Here is a 21,095-nt window from a genome sequence, read left to right on the forward strand (position 1 = left end):
TATATTATATATATTATGTTTTTATGAAAAGGTTTGCAAAGGTTTTAATTCCCAGGATCCATCCTAAGCAGAGAGTGCGACACTACACCTTACAGCCGAGGGAGTGGTCATCTCTTGTCGGGTAGTGTTTGATCGGTATGGGCTGAGAGGTTAAGTGTAAAACCATTTAGGGCTTATAGACCTGATGGGCTAATCTCACTTAAGACCATAGTACTTGGGCTTTCATATAGTGGCTGGACCCAAGGACCATTTAGTGTAAATGTTGGGCTTGCTAACAGCCCATACTGATGGGCTCAGGGGTTCACTTTGTTCAATAGTGAATTCGGTTAGGCCTTGTAACAGATGATAGGCTAAACCCATATAGCTTTTGTGGAGATCAATGTTAGGGTCCCACGCCATACAAAGAGAATCAAATGAGCCAACAATTAAAAGGGAAGTGAGGCTGATAACTTAATGGGCCCAAAGCCCATATCGAACTGGGTTAATTTGATTAATTAAATTTTGGTGAATTTGGGTTTAGATCTAGATATGGATCAGTAAGAGGATAAGATAAATCTTATCCACTGAAGAGTTCAGATCCAAATAAAGATTTGGATCAAAGAACTCTTTCCTAATAGGATTTGGATGTTGATCTTGAAAGGCTATAAAGAAAGGGTTAATTCCTTTTGTTAAACACTTTTGCTGAACCCAGTTCTTTCCTTTGTTCTTACCGCTCTTCCCTGTTCGATCTCTAGAGTCTTGGACTGATCAAGATTTGATCTTGATCTTAATTTTTGCTAGAAAAACCATATCTGAAGTTGTACTCACCTACCTTGCGTGATCCTTGGTGAAGGACTGCTTTGCTGATCCTACTTCACCTCAAGTTGCACCATCTTCAATGAAGGTAGGATTTGGTGACCTCTTTGGGTGTGAGCACCTACGTTGGGAGCTACGTTTGTGAATTCCGTATTAGGTATATTCCTCCCTTATTTTTTTTTATAGATCTAGTCTGGTTTGTTTCAAGAATGAACCTTGCAGTTTTTCTAAATTAGGGAATACGATTCCCGAAAGGGTGAAAGAAATTTTTGAAAATTTCGCCCAGCCACCCTACATGGTCAACTATCCATATGGTGGATCTCCCTTCCCTTTAGGTTGGGTATTGGACCTTTCTCATGAAGTTTGCTGTGAGAAGCTTCTTGTCCTCCTCATCTACTATCCTCCACTGCTCTTAGGTGAGGTTCCTCTTCCTCTACCAGACTTGTCTGATAAAGGGTCAACATTTAGCCAATGAGTTATGACAAAGGGGTCTATATCGAGAACATAGGCTGTCGACCAACCAAAAACATCTTAATTTTTAAGTAAAAAGTTATCAATTTATATTGCAATGCCTCTCTGAGGCATGTTCTGATCTACACTATCTTTGTGGGTTAATATCTAAAACCGGCACCCGAACAATGTCCTCCATAGGGTGAGCTCTTTCATCACCGTTCTCTAGGGGTGGCTCCAAATCAATGTTGACATCTTGTTTGCCCTTCCCTTTCAGCGTGACCACGTAACACTTCCAAGACTTGAGTTGATCACCTCGCACCACTCCAACTCCATACTCTATTGGGAATTTCATCGATAAATAGTAGGTTGACACCACGACTCTAAGGGTGTATCGGATCGGTCAGCCTAAAATTGTGTTGTCGGGCAAGGTAGTCCCTACCACTAAGAAGTAGTGGTTGAAGTGTTCTTGATTTAGTGTTGAGTCCGCTGTCATTGGCACATTAACTTGGAAAAGAGGCCGTAAAACCTCTCCATTGAAGTCGACCAGGCAAACGTCGACTGAAAACAGGTCCTTCCTTTCCAACTCCATCCACTCGAACGCCTCTAAGAAAATGATATTTGTCGAGCTGCTGAAGTTGACCGGAATCTGCTTTACCTTGAAGTTCTTTATAACTTGACGATGAGGGCATCATCATGCGGATACTAGATCCTACGAGCATCATCCTTGGTGAAGTAGATTACTTATTCCACAAGAGGGCGCTTCGACGGGTTCTCATCTTCGTGCACGAGCTTCCGAATTGAGTTCTTTCTGATTGACATGCTACATCCTGCTACTATACATCCAATTCCATGATCATGTTGATTACATCACAGAAGGGCCACCCTACTAGTGGTGGGTCTTGTGGTGGCTGGTCCCTTTTCTGGTCCTTGCTGGTCTATGGCACTTCTCTTGTCTAGTCTGCAGGTCGGTCATAGTCTTCTTACTTGGTAAACATTTTGAGGTAACCTTAGTAGATCAATTCCTCGATCTTGTCCTTGAGGTTACAACAGTTTTTGATGTTGTGACCGATGTCGCGGTGAAAGTGATAGTACTTACTTGGGTTCCTGTTGGTGGGGTCTCCCTTCATCTGAGGTGGCCATCTTAATCCACATGATGATTTCCCCTCTCTTTGCATTTAGGGCAGTGTAGTTGCAGTGCTGGGCAGGAGGGGTGCGAGAACGTTGGCCTAAGGATCCACTTCTTCTGCATGACGACCTGCTATGCCTATTGTGAGGGGACCTATTATGCCTTGGTGACCTACTCTTCTGCCTTTGCTTACTACTCTCGGGCTCATCCTCCGATCTCTTTCTCTAACTACTTAGCTCTATTCGACACCCTAGCACTTCCTCAATAGTAGTGAAAGGTAGGGTCAGGACCCTAGCGCTTCCTCGTGCCAAACTACATGAGGAACTGCTCCATTGTTGTTGGAGGGTTCAACACGAGCTCCTAGCAGAAGTCAGGGTGCCAAACTTCATTGATCATCATAGTAAACTAAATAGCTGGGTCGGGGTTGGGGATTTGAAGCCACTCTAGATTGAACCTCTTGATGAAGTCCCTAAGCGACTCATTTGGATGCTAGATAACATTCATCAGGATTGTCGAGTTGTTTCACGGAGTGTGGTCAGAAAGACCATACATAAGCTCGCATTCGTAGCTCCATGAAGCTGCATCAAGGACTAGAAACCATCCAAATGGTTGATCGGGTCGATAGTGCCATCGTATGACTCTAGGTTGGGGGCCTTAAAATCTTTGGGTTGTGGGGCCATCAAGATCTCAACCGCTAGTGGGGATATGCATATTACAAGTGGTATCGACAAGGTGATGATCTAACTCCCTCTTCCTTCTTTTCTTCCTCCTTGTTTTCCTACTCCTCATCCTTTGGGGAGAAATGGCTCTTTTTGATGGCATAGTGTGAACGCCTATGGGGCCTCCTCTTGGACCCATCGATGGAAGTAGTGGTCTCAATTCTAGCTAAAGAGGTCTCTCAACTAATCTCCACCTGTGGGTCGTAGGTTGGGTCTCGGGCTTCCGAGGTGCAGGTCCCCACCTAATTGTGGTTTTCACGGTGGAGAGGAGGGTCCAACACCTGTTCCTAGCTCTAGCTTTAGTTGCCAAGCTGCTAGTTTAGGTTCTAGTTGGTGGTGACCTAGTTCTACTGCTGGTGGATCTACACTCTGGGTGCAAGTTATGGCTGCACCCCAACCATTGTTGCAAAGCGACCTTCCCAGTGCTACATCCACAGGTCTATACCATAGATGTATTGTACCAGCTCAAGGAACTGGTGGCCGTCAATCCCAGTGGGAACCACAAATGGTCGACTGACAGGAAAGGCGTGTTCATGACGAGTAGAGGGAGGTTCAAGCCTTAGGTGGTTGATATGCTTGGCATGGTCAGGGGCATAGTGAATTGCTTGATGGTAACAATGGGGACCTTAGTGTGCTTCACAGACTGGTCCTACTACTCGAAGATGCCATTGTAGTAAAAGTTGGGAGATAGGTGAGAACTAGCCTTTTGTGTAACGTGTTCCCACAAATGGTGCCAATTGATGGTGCATGATCTGGTGATCCCTACTGGCAAACAGCTCGGACACAGGGTTGATGAGGTCACTTGGTCAAGCTGCAAGAAGAACAAATTAGTGTCCGGGTTGCTTGACCTAGGATGGCACTTTAAGGAAGAGGACACCTTTATATAGGCTAATTTCCATGAGCTCCACGAAACATGTCTGAGATCTCTGACCCGTTTGATTTGGAGGTGGTTCCACGCCCAGAGATAGACTCCATTTAAGTTGATAATGCTTATTTGGTCTCGTCCGAAGCGGGTAGGACCAAGATAAGCTCCATCAACATGTCATCATGATCCCGGAGATCAGAGACAACAACCTACTAAAGAAGGAAGTCGCCCACCACATCGGACAGGTCACTAATTGGATCCGAGCTAGGTTGGTAGAGGCAGTTTGCCTCTTCACGCCATCCTAACATCTCCCGAGCTATTTGAAGGTCATCCTACCAAGGTGGGGCCAAGGAGGTTGAAACAAATGCCAGATCTTCGAGTTTTGCTTGTGCGGTGCTGATATAGATTGAAAATTTATATGATAAACTTGATGAGGGGTGATTTGGTCCTCTAATGGATAGTTCTGTAGTGCCATGTGTCGTGATATCATTGGAGAACCAAATCACCCTGAACAAGTTTATCATATAAAAATTTCTATCTATATATTAATATAAAATTTGTTATCTATCTATCTATATACATACATATATACATACATACATACATACCTACCTACATATATATATATATATATATATATATATATATATATATATATATATAGAGAGAGAGAGAGAGAGAGAGAGAGAGAGAGAATAGAGGAAGAGGAAGTGCGAAGGTTATGGGATAAAGTAGGTAAAACATCTCTCTAGATAAAAGCAAATCATTGAGATTTTTTCTTTTGTCTTTAAGTGAAAATACTTCCTACAAAATCTTTTTTTTTTCTCTAGTACAAAGATTTGTAGAAGACAAAACGTAGGTCATTTGGAAGACCGACAAAAGGTCTTCCCAAGAGCTCCCAATTCGTGAATTTACTTCACTATTTCTGTTGTTGCAAAGTTGCAAATTAAGTAGAGAAAGGAGTATGAGATGCGTTTTCTGAAGTGCAAATCCAGACTCTACCTAACCCTCTTCACTCTTTTTCTTTTTCTTCTCTTTTTTCTTTTACCCAATGCACCATACTTTGGAAAAAAAAAGTCTGGATCTTCTTTCAACAAAGTATTTTTAACACAAGGGGAACCATAGGGAAGATGATCAAATTTTTACATGAGATCTCAAACTGGGATGAAGATTTCTTCTTGAACTTTTGGGAAGATGAATAGATTAGATTTCTTTTGCATGGTGGATCAAATTATATGAGGAAGATAAAAAGAACAATAACAACTTCATGAAAAGGAGTGCTTACTTGCTATGGCAAATCTACAAGAATAGAAACCATAAAACTTTTACGAATATGGCTGCCCCCTCCCCCCCAAGCTAAAATATTTATTTATTTAAATATTTAAAATTTTTCATTATTTAAATTTTATTTCTTTTAAAGTTACTACATAATATTAAATATTTTGTTATATAATATTTAACTATTTTTAATATTTTATTTATAATATTTAGTTATTGAAAATTTTAAATAATATTTTTATTTTAAATGTTTATTATTTGAATAATATTTAAATTGAATAGTTCATAAAGTTATAACTTATATTGTTAGCACATAATTTTGTTATGAATTTCATGAAAGTATAAAATTATTAATAATATGAATATTATTAAATCTATGATAATTTTTTGTGTTATTAATGAATACTTTAAAGTTATGACATAATTTTATTATAGTATTTAAATAATTCTTAAATTTTTTAATCCAAACTTTCTTTTGATAGATATAGATGAAAAGTGGGGTAGGATAAATAGGAATTAGAGATAATTTTTGAGAGAATCTCTACTAGATTAGAAATAATTTAGGAGATAAATAGGAATTATAGATAATTTAGGAAAAAGTGGAGGATAGTGGTGCTACTTGGCTAAATTAGAATAGGTTTTGGTAGAGAGAGATTTTAGGAAGTAAACATAGAGGAAAGAGGGGTGGGTTCACATCTGCCCCCACATACTTGTCCCCCAAAAATGTCCCATAAAACCGGAATGCAACACATGTCATGACACATGCACATTAAGCAAGACGCATGCGGAACACATTTCAGGCCATTAAACGCACCTCCATTAATTCCTCTCTTGCCTAAAAGCATTTCTTCTCCCATACTCTTCCATTCTACTTCAAACTAAAACTCTTGGCGCCGGCCCCCTTTCGTAACCTAGTCACCGGAGATTAACCCGACTGAGTTCTGCCAGCCGACAAAGACGGCCATACCGGCAAGAGGTAAATACTCTTTAAGTTTTTCTCATTTCTTATATATATGTGTGTGTGTGTGTGTGTGTGTGTGTGTGTTTCCTCATTCGTTTTCTAACATTTACATATCTGAACCTGCCGGAGTGAGAGACTCCTGACGCCATTTCAAACCCTTGACACCCCCAAAATTCCAAACTCTCCGGTCATAAGCAATTAAAATTCATAATGGTAACAATTAAAATTCAAAATGGTAAACAGTAGTTTGGAAGGAAACATAACTGCCATGCTAGGAACTATTGGTGTGTTTCAACACTTTGACAGTAAGAAGATATGGCTGACAATTTGTGTTGATGCAGCATGGAGGAATCTATGTCAAATGAAGTTTGGGAGTAGGATTATAAAGAGAGAAGCTAGAGGTCTGAACTCTTTCAGCAGTTGGTCCTATCAACCATTTTCTAAAACCCTCTACAACTTGAGCGGTTTATCAGAAAAAGTATCAAAGAAATGCAGTGATATCTTCGAAACACCTTGTTTATTGCTCATGTATGCATTTAGGTAGCTGCTATGTCTAGAAGTGTGATTTTGGTAATAACCAAAGACCAGCAGTATTTCTACTATTGTAGCAAGGCAATGTATATTTATTTGTATATCTGTAGTAGTAGGAGTCATAGTGTTGCGTTGCAAGTACCTCAGTAGATATATACTTTCATTAGCACTAATGCTTCTTTAATTCATTGCTTTCCATTGTTGTTACATGATATCTGCAAATATGGCTTTTAGGTCTAAGGCTGCATTTGGCATTCCTTGTTTTAAGGACTCCCTTTTGCAGTTAAAATGCCCCCAACGTCAAAAAGAAATAAGTCCTTAAAATAAGGAAAGGCAAATGAAGCCTAAGGTGCCGCTTGATTGCACTTTTTAGAGGTCTGAATCTGAAAATGCTACTTTTCAGATTAACCACACACCTTGTTTGGTTATACCTCTTAATACATTCAGACGTGTTTCAGAGCCGGCCCAATGTCCAAAATATCCTTACAATTTTTCGTAAATGACCCAAGTTACCCTTGATACCCCAAACCTAGAAAACCAAAACATTCAACCTCTCTCTCCAACTTTCTCTCTCCCTCTCTCTCTCTCTTTCTCTCTCTCTCTCTGATGAACCTACAATTTTTCTATAATTTTTTAGGACTTTAGCATGGATTTTTATGCCGATTTTATTAATTTTTGCCTTAATTTAGCTTAATACTAAGAATAAGTTTCAAGGGTAATTAATCCAAGAAAATGAAGGAAAAAGGCAAGGAAAGAAGGTTCAAAAAGACCAAATTCAGCCCAGTCCGGTTGTGGAAGCAAGAGAGAGTACTTCGGCCCAAGAAGAGCAAGTGGATTCCTTGAGAAAACCCAAGAAAAGAAAGCCTAGCTAAGAGTATAATTCGGCCCAGCAAAGAAGGCCCATTCTCAGCCCAAAAGAGTAGCTCAAAACATAGCTATCATATGCTAAGAGAGAGCCTAAGTGCAGCCCAAATAGCAGCCCTTAGGAGGCTTCCAAGAGTGCTCTAGAAAGTTCAAGAAAGGGGTGTAATACACCCCATTCTAAAGGCTTCAAGAAGGGGCAAGAGCCCCCTTGAAAAACTATATAAGGAGGCCTCTAGGAGGGGGGAGAGGTGTTCAATTGCTTGAGAGGAAAGCTCTCCCACTCTTAGAGGTTCAACCAATTTGAGAGAAGAGAAGAGAAGAAGGCTTGGCGCAAGGAAGAAGAAGAAGAAGGGCTGAAGGAAGTTCAAGTCAAGCAAACAAGAAGAAGAAGGTGAGTTCGAAATTGGGGGTTTATGATTCAAAAATCTTTTGTAATAACTCAATTGTAGTTTCGTTCTCCTTTAATTTGAATTCAATTTCTTTGTTATATTTTCTTTCTTCTTTCTCCTTCTTCCATTATTTCTTGATGTATTTTAGCTTGTAAATTTTTAGTTCAGCAATCAAATTCTTTTTGATTCATTCGAATAGTTATGAATTGTACTTGAAGTTTCTTGAATAGGAGTTAAATTGTAGATTAATTCGGCCAATAAACCTTCAAAACTCATATTTGAATTTTCAGATTTGAGATTGCAAGATCTAAATTGCTTGAAAGAGAATTCAGATCTACAAATTTCAGATTGGTCGAATGGATCCAAAGCTTGGAATTCCTAGAGTGCTTGAGAGAGACTCTAGGAATTCAGATCTAATATTCAAGAACTGAATTGAGTGCAAAGTTATAGATAACTTGCACAATTCAGTTGGTGATCAATTCAGATTTGAATTGATGCCTTAGAAGTGTTTGAAGAAATGCATGCATGGGGATTAGATTCTTGCTAGAGATAGAAGAATCGTCACTCATGCATAGGATGAACATGCGCCTGAGAGACGCTGTTCATGACCTTGGGGTTTCACCAAACCAAGGCTCAATCATGATTTATTCGAATGATCCAAATTGATAGATTGCTAAATTCTAAGATTGCCATTTACTGCTTACTCTTCTAACCTAACTTGAAGGCAATTGAGTCAATATTTTAGATAGATTTTAGTTTATAATTTTTAGCTTTCATTAAAGTTTTGATTTATTGATGATCGGATAAGAAGAGCCCAGTTTAGTATTGGTAATTGTTTCCTAAATCCTCGTAAGAATGGTACTTCACTCACTACTTTATTACTTGAACGGCTAGTGCACTTGCTAGTGTCACAATGAGCCATGACACCAAGTTTTTGGCATCATTGCCGGGGATGTAGGGAAGCAATATTAGGAAACATTGGGCATTCTTAATATGATCTCATTTAGCATTGCATTCATAGTTGGTTTAATTTGCTTAAATTTTCATTTAAGCTTGGATTGCAATTGTTGTACTACTATAGTTGTGTTTTAGTAGATTACTTTCTTTTCTTTGTTTCAGTTTAATTTTAATAAAGGGAGACTTGTTTTCCTTTCTATCTTGAAGTTATTGTCTTCTAAAAGAAAAAAAAAATTAAAAAAGTTGAATGTTGCAGATCTGAGTTGCATTCGACACTCAGATTTGCTATAGTAGAACTGCAGCACTCAACTGAGAAAATCTGTTTATGTTTAGCCCTTTATCTTCTTTTTCTTTCATCTCAAAAAAAAAAAAGAAAAAAAAAATATATATATATATATATATAGAAATTGAAAAAGAGAGAGAGAGAGAGAACCATATAACCAAAAGAATGGAAACCAAGGATTTGGATCAAAACTCAGACCTGAGTTCAGATCTGAGTTTTGTTGTAGCAGATCTGCAACAGTTCAAATCTGAGTTCCCTTGAACTCAGACCTGAACTGATGTAAATTTCAAGGGTAATTGGGGGTTATCATCACCCCAATACACCCTACAACAAATCTGCAATCTCCCAAAAACAATTGGATAGCCTTGGGTAAAGAAACTCAGATCTAAAATCACCCAGATCTGAACTGGGGCTGTGAATAGAGCAGGATACAAGACAGACTTTGCAATGTTAGATAACTTGTACTCTGATCCATCTGAGCTGATTTGGTTGAGGAAAAGTTTGTTTATTTTGAGATTTTTTTTGAGCCTCAATAGTTTTAATGCAATGCAGCACCTCCACACAATTCTCTATTTCAGACTTATCTTTTGATATTGCAGATCTACAACATTTCAGATCTGAGTTCATAAGAACTCAAACCTGAACTGATGCAATCATGAGGTGAATTGGGAGCCATAATCACCCCAATTCACCCTATTATACATCTTCCAGGCCCGAAAAATAGTTGGATAGCAAAGATGGGCAATTGAGATCAGAACTCAGATCTGAATTCAGTTATTAACAATACCAAAAATTGCAATGTGTCACATTGCAATCTAATGCATCAGATCTGATTTATGATTGCAGTATATTTCATTGATGTGGACTTGTAGCAGTATACCAAAAATGTGTAAAAATCAAATCTGCATCATTGATGAAATAGTAGCAATTTGTGATGATATCAGAGTGCACTTGATTTCTACTGTGGACTGACTGATGACATGAGGCAGTATGTGGGCTGATGATCTGAAATCATATCTGTGGACTAATGTTTTTGTTATCCTTTAAATTACTTTCATCCGATCTGATTGATTGTTTGTCTGTGGACTGATGTTTGTGTTATATCTGTGGACTGATAATCATATATGTGGACTGATTTTTCTAGCTTTAAACCATTTGCACCAGATCTGAACTGGATGAGTGTAATATACTGGCATTCAGGGCTGCTTACAGTATATAGTTATCAGACCTGATTTCAGGTTTTTGTAACTACTTAATTTGAGCCATCATGATTTTAGGTTTCTGCTTTAAACCTCTTGCACATAGTCTTGGATGTCCATTAGTAAAATCAAAGTTTTAGATGGCCAGCTCTGATTGCTATGAGATCTGATATGAAATTGGACTCAGTTTTGTTCTGCAACACTGCTAAGTTGTAGCAGTAACAATGCCAAACATTGCAGACCTGATTTCAGGTCATAGAAGTCTTCAAGATTATGAAGCCATACACTTGCATAGCTTACAAACCTGAATCCAAACCTGGCTCAGGTCTGGTTGTAGCCCAATTTAAGTCCTCTGAAGGAACATTGACAATTCAACTCTGAATAGCAACCCACAGTATAGCAGATGTAAATGGTGATGTGCAATAGTTCCAATAAGTTTATTCAATTCAGACTCCAATTTTTATGGTTTGTTAATTGCATATTTGAACTCAGATAAATTGTATCTGAATTCAGATGCTATAATTAAGGAATGTAAATAAGATTGTTGGTTTGGACTCCCTTTCTAATAATCAAAATCATTTATGATCTAAAATCAGTGGTTATTTGAATGCTAATAACCACTGATTTCAGTATAAATGACTACTGTATTTTCAGATCTAAACTCAGATCAAAAGGTGATTGTTCTCAGTAGGTAAGTTTGCAGATCTGATTTCAAGTCTCTGCAATTTATTAAGGCATACAAGACATATAAATTGGGACTTGAAATAAGAAGTCTTAAACTCTTCAGTTCAGAGTTATTTCAGACCTAATTGCATCATAATTCAGACTTATTGATGTTAGGTTTTTTTTGTAAGACTGTTCTCAAAAGCTAAGACTTCAAGTCTGATTCTATTAAGAGCCTGAAGAGCAGCCTAAAGATACTAAATTTAGTAATTGATTTTAGATCTGATTACAGTAGATGTTAGATATGTTTACTTCTATTTAGTCTAGAATAATGTGTAATAATATCTATTGCTAATTTAGCTAGCTTTCTTTTTCATTAATGATCTACTTCACACTTGAATGCTGGTTTTCAATAATGGAGCTTTGTTTTTCTTGTTTATAAAAAAAAATAAAGAGAGAGAAAGAGAGAGAAAAAGTGAGAAGCAAATGACTTTGGTTTGTCTTATTAATTACTTGGCTTTGTAAATTTTTCTTGTATAGCTGGTAGATTAGGATTACTTACATTCTTTTGAATTGTGAATAGTAGTCTTTTTATTATTTGGTTTAAATTATTTTTAGTTAGAACAAAGCTTCTGATCTCTATTGCAAGTAAATTCTAGCAGAAGAGGCTCCCACCAAAAGAACTCTTGCATATCTGGAAATTAATCTTCAGGAAGTCCTCTTTACCCTTTTCTTTACTTGGTATTTCTCTTGTTGGTTTTATTGTGATCCCCTAACACTAGGAACATTGAGGACAATGTTCATCTTGAGTGTGGGGGAGTGAGCCCGAGGCTAGGGTATGGGGGCTGAAACCATGCACCTCTTTCACCCCAACACACATATGCAGGCAATGACATAACCAAAAAAGACTGGAACCCCTCAAGTTCATTACTATTTATTTGATGATTTTTAAGAAGGAATTCAATGAGTTGAGGGAGACTGATGTACTTGTTAAGTTTTTATTCTTGTGAATAACCCAATTTGATATATGCATGAGAAAATGGGAGCTGAATATGCCTTTCAGCATGACTAGCCCTAACTATCTTCATGTGTATGGAAGCCCTTGATTTCATGGTTAATGGTCAAGAGAGCTAGTGCACATCTGAAGTGCTGATTCTTGAGGTTCAATAATTGCAAAGAAGGACAAAAGCCCAAATTGACTCTGCTATTTTGAGCTGAATAGTAAAACTAGCAGCTCAGAACATGAGTCCTATTTACTTACCTCAAGCAAGTGACCAGTGTGAGATGGAGCATAAGATGCACTCACACTAAAAAAAAAGAAAAAAAAAAGAAAGAGAAAAAGAGAGAGAAAAGTGTGTGAGGTGGAGCATAAAATGTACTCACACCGAAAAAAAGAAGAAGAAAAGAGTGAGATGGAGCATAAGATGCACTCATTCTTAGAAATAAGTAATTGTGGTGACAGTTGAGGTTCAAAGGGGCACTTTAAAGTTGAACTCTCATTAAGATTTAGTTATAGATGTGAAACTTAGTGAAATTTGATTTTTAACCTTAACAATTAAGGAGTTGATTTATATGTGAATTAGGAGTGAATGCTAGACTATAATGAAATTCATATTCTCCTTTCCTTGGATCTTATATATATGTTAAATGGTAATTTACAAGAATAAGAGCTGAGCACTTACAAAATTTTCTCGACTACTCAATGCATTTCTATCTTAAAAAGTTCACCAGGTAAATGGTGAGAACAGAAGGGGGGAATGTTCAGTTTATGGCTGATGTCTTTGCTTGATGACAGATGTAAGTGTGGGGGTATTTGATGAACCTACAATTTTTCTATAACTTTTGAGGACTTTAGCATGGATTTTTATGCTACTTTTATTAAATTTTGCCTTAATTTACCTTAATGCTAAGAATAAGTTTCAAGGGCAATTAATCCAAAAAAATGAAGGAAAAAGGCAAGGAAAGAAGGTTCAAAAAGACCAAATTCAGCCCAGCCCAGTTGTAGAAGCAAGAGAGAGTACTTCGGCCCAAATAGAGCAAGTTGATACCTTGAGAAGACCCAAGAAAAGAAAGCATAGCTAAGAGTATTTTAGATAGATCCAAATTCAGCCCATGACCTTGGGGTTTCACCAAACCAAGGCTCAATCATGATTTATTCGAATGATCCAAATTGATAGATTGCTGAATTTTGAGATTGTCATTTACTGCTTATTCTTCTAACCTAATTTGAAGGCAATTGGGCCAATATTTTAGATAGATTTTAGTTTATAATTTTTAGCTTTCATTAAAGTTTTGATTTATTGATGATCAGATAAGAAGAGCCTAGTTTAGTATTGGTAATTGTTTCCTAAATCCTCGTGAGAATGATACTTCACTCACTACTTTATTATTTGAACGGCTAGTGCACTTGCTAGTGTCACAATGAGTCACACACCACTCTCTCTTTCTCTCTCGGTCTCTCTCTGCCTTGTCTTCCTACCACTGCCGCTACATTGCAGCGGCGGCTCTCTCTCCCTCTGTCTTCTCTCGCTCTCTCTCTCTCTCTCTCTCTCTCTCTCTCTCTCTCTCTCGCTCGCTCGCTTTCGCTCTTCACCCTGTATTCTCGCTCTCTCTCTCTCTCGCTCTCTCGCTCTCGCTCTCGCTCTTGCTTTCGCTCTCTCTTCGCTCCTTGTATTCCTGCCACCGCCGCTGCAAGCCGTCTTCTCTCGCTCTCCCTCTCTCTCTCTCTCTCTCTCCTTCCTTTTCTTTTCTCTCTTGCTCGTTCTCTCTCTCTCTCTCTTTCTCTCTCCCCTGTATTCCCACCACTACCACCATCGCTGCAAGCTGTCTTCTCTCGCTCTCCCTCTCTCTCTCTCCTTCCTTGTCTTTTCTCTCTTGCTCGTTCTCTCTCTCTCTCTCTCTCTCTTGCTCGTTCTCTCTCTCTCTCTCTCTCTCTCTCTCTTTCTCTCTCCCCTGTATTCCCACCACTACCACCGCTGTTGTCTTCTCTCTCCCCTTGTCTTCTCTCTCTCGCTCTCACTCTCTCCCCTATCTTCTCTCTCTCCCCCTCTCTCCCTCTCACTCTCTCTCCCTCCCTTGTCTCTCCCCTGTCTTCTCTCTCTCGCTCTCGCTCTCTCCCCCTATCTTCTCTCTCCCCCAATAGTATTTCAGTGAATAATACTAATGTTTTTATTAATTATTAATTACAAAATATTTGTATTAGTTATTTTAATATTTTTATTAAACATTAATTATATTTTATTAAATTTACTTGTGTTATTTAATAATTATTTTTATTAACTAATAATTTTAATTATTTCATTAATTTTTAAATTTTATTTTTATTTTTATTTGTGTAAATTATTAATTATTTTAATATTTTTATAATCATTATTTATTTTTTTAAATTTAAAATGTTTCATTTATTAAATAGTAATTATTAATTTATTGCTTTTTATTTATATTGTTTCAATATTATTTTGAGGTTGAAAATTATTTTTTATGAGATAATGTAAATTGAATTCAACATTTTCAAATTGTATATTTTAGGGGTAAAGTAGTAAAATCAATAAATTTCAGATGGTAAAAGGTTGATCCAACACAAACAAAATCATGGATTTGAATATTCTAAAACATACAAAAGCAACTACACCTCTTTTCAGATTTCAGACACATTTAATATCTTTTTAACTTTTCAGATCTAAATTTTCAGATTTATCAAACGCCACCTAAGACTTAAAAATTTTTATCATTGCTGAAACCAACTGCCTCTTCCGAGAGAGAGAGAGAGAGAGAGAGAGAGAGAGAGAGAGAGAGAGAGAGAGAGAGAGAGAGAGAGAGAGAGAGAGAGAGAGAGAGAGAAAGGGAGAGAGATTGTATTATAGTGTAGATACTAATAAAGAGAGACGAAATATTGACAAAGAACCTTTAATATTTCATGAGAGAATACATGGCAATCATTACAAAGGGAATTATGATCAAATTCATTTGTCATGACTGATCTCTCAGCTTCAACAACATCCTCTTCTTCCGCTCCCTCCGCTGCCTCTGCTCCACCATTGGATCAGAAGCAGTACTTATTGGTGGTGCAACAACAACAATATAATCTTGTCTTCTTTTCTTTCTATTGTAAACGAAGTTGTCGTCATTGCATAGCTCCCACTCCTCCCAGGCTGTTCCAACCATGGCCAAGCACCTCAAGTCAAAACTCAAATTCTGGAGAGTTTGGAATTTTGGAGGGCTTTCGAATTTTGGGGGTGTCATGGGTTTGAAACGGAGTTAGGGGGCTCCCACTCCGACGAGTTCAGATTTGTGAATGTTAGAAAACGAATGAGAAAAAACAATATATATAAGAAATGAGAAAAACTTATAGAGTATTTACCTCTTGCCGGTATGGCCATCGACATCGGCCAACGGAACTCGACCGGGTTAATCTCCAGTGAGTGGGTTACGAAAGGGGGCTGGCACCAAGAGTTTCAGTTCGAAGTAGAATGGAGGAGTATGGGAGAAGAAACACTTTTGGGCAAGAAAGGAATTAACGGAGGTGCACTTCACGACGTGAAAATGGGTTTAGCATGTGTCTCGCTTAATGCGCGTGTGTAATGACACGCGTTGCATTCTGGTTTTGTGAAACGTTTTTGGGGGGCACGTATGTGGGGGGCAGATGCAAACCCAAGAGGGGTAGGCCAAGCATAATGAGGTGTCATTATGAGAGAAGGAGAAGGAAGTGATGAGGTGGCTTTATGAAGAGTAAGGAACCATTCTGGCCATCGGTTTTTAGGTCGTCGATTTGACCATCCAGTTCGAACGGATGGCCCATTCTGACAACAAAAATTACAGGCAAAAAATTGACTGTGTGAGGTCAATTAAGAAATATCATACGTGTTATGTCATTTTAGCGTGTGATTCATACGACCCGAAGATGGAACTGTTCTGGCCATCGGTTTTTGGGTTTATAGTTTGACCGTCTAGTTCAAATGGAGGACCCGTTTTGACAACAAAAAATAAAAAAAATAAAAACAGCCAAAAACAATTGAATGGGTCAACGGGTTAACAGTTCGACTGCTTGGGTCAACCGGTCATTGATCGATTCAACGGTTTTTGGCTAGGGACCGGGATTGGGGTAAAATGGAGCCGGTTGCCTGGATGATTCTCAATTAAAAAATAAAAAATGACATTCGGCCGTCCGGTTCGAATGGACGACCCATTCTTACAACAAAAATTACAAGCAATTAAGCGGTATCATACGTGTTATGTCATTCGAGCGTGTTACTCATACGACTCGAAAACAAAATTGTTATGACCATTGGTTTTTGGGTTGATGATTCGACTGTCTGGTTCAAACAGTCGACCTGTTCTGACAACAAAAATAAAAAAAAATAAAAAAAAGGCCAAAAACCATTGAATGGGTCAACAGTCGACGATTCGACCGCCCGAGTCAATGGGTCATTGACCAATTCAACGGTTCTTGGCTAGGGACCGGGATTAGGATAAAATGGAATCGGTTGCTTGGATGGTTCCCTATTAAGAAAATAAATAAAAAAATGGCCAAAAACCATTGATGGGTCAACGGGTTGACGGTTCGACCACCCTGGTCAATGGGTCATTGACTAATTCAATGGTTTTTGGCTAGGTACTAGGATTGGGTAAAACGGAACAGGTTGCTTGGACGGTTCCTAGGCCGAAATGTTCGTTTGTCAGGGTCAACGGTAGTTCAAAAACCATGGTTTTTTATGCTTATGGATTTTTACTATTCAAAGGTTTCTTCTACCGTGGGCTTTATTCGAGTGTGTGTGGTATGTTCCTTTTTTTTTCCTTTTCCTTTTCTGTTTTTGTTTTTTTTTTTTTTTTTGTGTGTGTGTTTGGTCTTCTTCAAGATTCTCCAAAATGGTCTAGGGTTTACCACCATTTTATTTCTTCCCTTTTGCTTTTTCTTTGGGTTTTCTTGTGCAATGTTTTTTTTTTCTTATAAGACAATATGTTTTCTCTCTTTCTTAGATTGCATGTATGTTTAGCTCCATCTCAAAGTGGAACTTTGGACTCGATTTTTTTTTCCTTAGTTTTTCTAGTTTAGTGGATATATTGCCATTTTTTTCTGTGTTTAAGGTCACTTTGGATTTATCTTTCAATGTTTTGGAATCCCTTGCACTGTCCACCCTTCCCATGACTATGACTAAAAAGTTATTTCATCTAATTATTGACATCTAGAAAAAACAACTTGGAAATGGAATCATTCTGTCACCAGTTTCCAGGTCAACGGTTTGACCATCTGGTTCAAATGGATGGGTTGTTCTGGCAACAAAAATTAAAAAATAATAAAAAATAATAAAAAATAAAAAATGGCCAAAAATCGTTGAGCGGGTCGACAAGTCGATGGTTCGACCACCTGGGTCAACGAGTCATTAACTGATTCAATAATTTTTTGTCAGGGACTAGGGTTGGGGTAAAACAGAACGGGTTGCTTGGATGGTTCCCAAGTTGAACGGTCCTACCATCCTAGTCAACTACGAGTTCTCGTTATGAAACAAAGGATAACTATGAAGTAGAACTTAAAACTATCACTGTATGACCATGTTCTTTTATATGAAATGCTTTGCTGAAGCAATATTTAAAAAACGAGCACATGATGATCTCTTTTAAGTCTTTATACTAGCAGGGACCGGTGCAGTGCACGGGGTTTGGTAAAAAAGGTGAAATAATGCATTTATAAATGCTTATAATTAAATACTATATTTAATAATATTAATTAATTAATATAGTTAAATAATAAAAATTATGAAAACTAATGCAATTATAAATACTTCTAATTAAATATTGTAATTAATAATGTTAATTAATTAGTATTGCATTTTTATAATACTGTATTACAATCACATATTAATATTATACTGTAATTAACTATATATAAAAATACTGCAATTAATTAAATATATACTATTAATTAATATTGAATTTATTAATTAAACGAAATACCGTATTTAGTTAACTGTAATTTAACATTAATTAACAGTAATTAAATTACATTTTGCATTAATTAATAGTTATTAATTAAATGAAATACTATATTATTCTAATACTATTATTAGTTATTAATTATTATTATTATTACTAATTTTCTTTTAGGGATATAAAATTGCAACAACAAATTGAAAATAGCAGAATAACATTTATATTCGAAACATTTTCAAATAGATGGCAACATAAGAAAACACAAAGTATCTAACAGAATTACAACAAGTTGAAAACACATCAATCACATAAATAAAACAAACATTTTCAAGTAGATGGCAACAACAAAAACAAAAATAATCTACACCATTTTCAAATAAATAAACCAAGCATTTTAAACACAAAATGTTAATAAATAAATGCTGTAATTAATAATGTTAATTGAATAATACTGTTAATTGTTAAAACTATTGTCATTATGAAAAAATACTATTAATTAATAATACTATTTTTCAATAAATACTATAATTATAAAATTACTGTATTTATTTAAGTTACATTAATTTTTAGAAATTATCATATTTTTAGAAATATATTGGTAATTTCTTGGATAAAACTAATTAAATGTAATTTTTTGGTAATTACAGTTTAAAAATAATTTAGTTACAGCTTGAAAACAAATACTGTGAATTATATTACTGTTAATTAATAATTAGTGTTAATTAACTACTATTAATTAATGTTAAATGTATTTAAATTTAATTTTCTGGTAATTAAATGTAATTTTATGCTATTCATAGCTTGACTTATAATCACTATTAATTATAGTTTAAAAATCATTTATAGCTTGTAATTTTATGCTATTTATAGCATAACAGACATCACTAATATATTTTACATTATTTATAGCATAATAGCATAAAGTTACATTTAATTATATCACTAAATTACATTTAATACTGCATTCCAGTAGATGCTATAATTATGAAAATACCAAATTATTAATAATACTGTAAAATTAATTACTGTTAATTAATACTATTTTTTATAAATATTGTTAATTAAAAATACTGTATTTATTGAGAATACTGTTAATTATTAACAATATTGTAATTATGAAAAATAATATTAATTAATAATACAGTTTTTCAATAAATATTGTAATTATTATATTACTGTATTTATTTAAAATACAACAATTTCTGAAAATTATCCTATTTTCAGAAATATATTGGTAATTTCTTGGCTAAAACTAATTAAATGTAGTTTTCTGCTAATTACTGTTTAAAAATAGTTTAGTTACAGCTTAAAAATAAATACTGTGAATTATATTACTGATAATTAATCATTAGTGTTAATTAATTACTATTAATTAATGTTAAATGTAATTTTCTAGTAATTAAATGTAATTTTATGCTATTTGTAGCTTAACTTATAATTACTGTTAATTACAGTTTAAAAATCATTTATAGTTTGTAATTTGATGCTATTTATGCTATTTATAGCTTAATTTATAATTACTGTTATTTAATGTTAAATCTAATTAAATGTAATTTTATGCTATTTTAAATGTAATTAAAAATAATTAGTGTTAATTGCTATTAATTAAAAAATATATTATTTTTTTAAAAATAACGTATTTAGTAATTACTGTTAAATGTAATTACTTTGAGTTACAGTTTTAAAATAATTACATTATTTATTAATATTGCTTTTCAGTAAATATTGTAATTATTAAAATACTAAACTATTAATAATACTGTAATTATTAAATTACTGTATTTATTGAAAAAATATAATTACTGTTAAAATACTGTTGAAAAATAATTATTTAGTTACAGTTAAAAATATAAAAATAGATTTATAAATAATTATTGAAAACATATTCATAAAAACAATAAATAATGACTGAAAATAAAAAAAAATATTAATTATAGTATATATAAATATATAATGAATATACACTATTATGGTAAAATTATTACTAATAAATATAATTTTGTTGGTACTTATTTTCTATAATTATTAATTGACATAAGTGAAATTAGTTACTTACAATATTATTTAGTTATTGAAATAATATTGTTATTTAAATTCTTAAAATATTAAATGTTTATTGAATTTAATAATCCAAAAAATTATAATTTTACTATTATTACATAATTCTTTATTAATTTTATAAAATATTAAATTATTATTAATATGAATATTATGAATTCTATTATAATTATTTTTCTACCTTTAAGATTTTTTTTTAATTTATTACATAATTTCGTTATTTTAACTATTTAAAATTTTGCATGTTAAATATTGTGTTATTTAAATATTTAAATAATATGTAAAATTTTTAAAAATTTTCATTATTTGAATTTTATTTATTTTATTCTTATTACATAATATTAAATGTTTTTTTATATTATTTAGCTATTTTAATGTTTTATTTAAGATTTTTAGTTATTGAAATATTTAATTAATGTTTTATTTTTTAATGTTAAATTTTTATTATTTGAATAACATTTAAATTGTATAATTCATAAAATTATAATTTATATTTTTACTACATAATTTCATGATAAATTTTGTAAAAAATATTGAATATTAATAATATCAATATTATTAAATCTATTAATTTTTTATGTTTTAAATAAATATTTTAAATTTAGTATATAATTTTGTTATAACATTTAAATTATTCTGTATTTTTTTTTAATTCAAACTTTCTTTAGATAGATATAGATAAAAAGTGGGAGAGAGGATAAATAGGAATTAGAGATTGTTTAGGGGAGAATCTCTCTACTGAATTGGAGATAATTTAAGAGATAAATATGAGTTAGAGATAATTTAAGAGATAAATAGGAATTAGAGACAATTTAGGAGGAAGTGGTGCCACTTGGCTAAACATTAGAAAAGTAAAATTCTCTTTCTTTATGATTGTAGGAAATAGTTAAGTATACATGATTTCCTTATTGGTTTAATGGATAATTATGTGGAATTAAAAAATAAGTAAAAAAAATGAATGAGGGGGTTTCATGCAATTATATATATATATATATATATATATGAGTTTCAAAACTTAGATTAATTA

The sequence above is a fragment of the Nelumbo lutea genome, chromosome 3 (assembly GCF_056320005.1).
Source record: "Nelumbo lutea isolate HS-2025 chromosome 3, American lotus-T2T, whole genome shotgun sequence".
NCBI classification, from domain to species: domain Eukaryota; kingdom Viridiplantae; phylum Streptophyta; class Magnoliopsida; order Proteales; family Nelumbonaceae; genus Nelumbo; species Nelumbo lutea.